Source organism: Peromyscus californicus, unplaced genomic scaffold (genome assembly GCF_007827085.1).
Source record: "Peromyscus californicus insignis strain IS unplaced genomic scaffold, ASM782708v3 Scaffold_10__1_contigs__length_136768540, whole genome shotgun sequence".
NCBI lineage: Eukaryota > Metazoa > Chordata > Mammalia > Rodentia > Cricetidae > Peromyscus > Peromyscus californicus.
This window is the reverse complement of record NW_026294391.1, coordinates 27260817-27262508: the sequence shown is the minus strand read 5'-3', so window position 1 is coordinate 27262508 and position 1692 is coordinate 27260817. Positions and strand designations below refer to the sequence as shown.

The 1692-nt window shown below is 42.8% G+C and overlaps 1 non-coding gene across 1 annotated transcript; it reads right to left on the bottom strand.

The window, feature by feature from the left end:
- Positions 1-348: 348 nt before the first annotated feature.
- On the bottom strand, positions 349-453 carry LOC128118445 (U6 spliceosomal RNA). Its single transcript, XR_008221219.1, has one exon. It is a non-coding gene; the product is annotated as a U6 spliceosomal RNA (small nuclear RNA).
- Positions 454-1692: the final 1239 nt, after the last annotated feature.

Sequence of the window (1692 nt, the reverse complement as noted above, 5' to 3'; positions counted from 1 at the left end):
AGAAGCAGGTCTGATCTACATAGCAAGTTCCACTAGGGCTACAAAGTCAGACCCTGACTCAAAAAAGAAAAAAAAAGTGATACTGGGAATTGAACTCAGGGCAAGCCCCAGACTCCTTTTAAAAATGTATTTTTAGGGGCTGGAGAGATGGTGCAGTGGTTAAGAACAATTGTTGCTCTTGCAGAGGACTGGAGTTCAGTTCCCGGCACCCATATCAGGCAGCCCTCAACTAGCTGCAACTCCAGCTCCAGGGGACTTGGTGCCCTCTTCTGGCCTCTGCAAGCACTGTGCTCACATGCGCAAACCTGCATAGAGACACATATAAATAAAAATAAAAATCTTACTTTAAAAAATTTGGATTGCTTCATGAATTTGTGTGTTACCTTTGCGCAGGGGCCATGCTAATATTCGCTGTATTATTCCAATTTTTAGTTTAGTTTATGTGCTGCTAAAGCAAATACTCTTAATTTTAGACAGTCTGGCTAAGTTGCCCTGGTTGATTTTGAACGTCCTATGTAGCCCAGGCTGCCTTTGAACTTGTAATCCTCTTGCCTATGCCTCCCAAGTTGCTGGGATTGCAGATGTGTACTACCTGGCATCATTCTGAATGCTTTTTTTTTTTTACAGTAGCTATTTCACTTAGAGTTTATTTATTTATTTATTTTTTTTTTGGTTTTTCGAGACAGGGTTTCTCTGTGTAGCTTTGTGCCTTTCCTGGATCTCGCTCTGTAGACCAGGCTGGCCTCGAACTCACAGAGATCCGCCTGCCTCTGCCTCCCGAGTGCTGGGATTAAAGGCGTGCGCCACCACCGCCCGGCTCACTTAGAGTTTATTAACTACACAGCTTAGTTTTGCCTGTGTTTGAAGTTTGTGTATGTGATGTCATTCTCTTTTCAAGTCCTACTTAACTCTGTGTGTGTGTGTGTGTCTGTCTGTGTGTCTGTTGAGAAAGGGTCAATGTGGCTCTGTCTTGGAACTCACTTGTAGACCAGGCTGGCCTTGAACTCACACAGATGTGCCACCACTCCAAGCACCATTTTTTAAAAATAGGGCTTTAGTGGTATATGCATGAAGTCCCAGCACTTGGGAGGCATAGGCAGGAGGATCACAAGTTTGAAGACAGCCTGGGCTACATAGAGTTTTTGAGGCCAGATTGGGCTATATGAGACTGTCTTAAAAAATCAAACCAAACAACACTGTGTGTAAATGTTTAGATGGTCTTTCTGTAATTTGAGTTGGCCTAGAATTATGTACCCCAGGGTGGCCTTCAATTTGAGGCAATCCTCCTGCCTCAGCCTACTGAGTCCTAGGATTATAGCCATGCTCCACCATGCCTAGCTCTGCCTCACATTATATTTATGAGACTCTTCAGCTCATTCCCATCACTGTTTGCTCACACTTTTGACATCCCATTGAGGAATCACAGTGTAGTTATGATTCCATTCTACTGGTGATGGAGTTTGGGTTTGGATGCAAACTGAGGTCATTAGAACACCACTGTTATGAACATAGTTACACATGCCATTTAGTGTACCTGCCACTGAACAGATTTGTCTTTAACTTTTCTAAGTAAGTTATTTTCTTAGGTGATTATAGTGTTTTATATTCCCTGAGAGAGGAACTGTTGGTCCAAGACAGGTACATAGTCAACTTTCCATTTAAAGACCTCCAGTATTGACTTTCTCAAAGAGA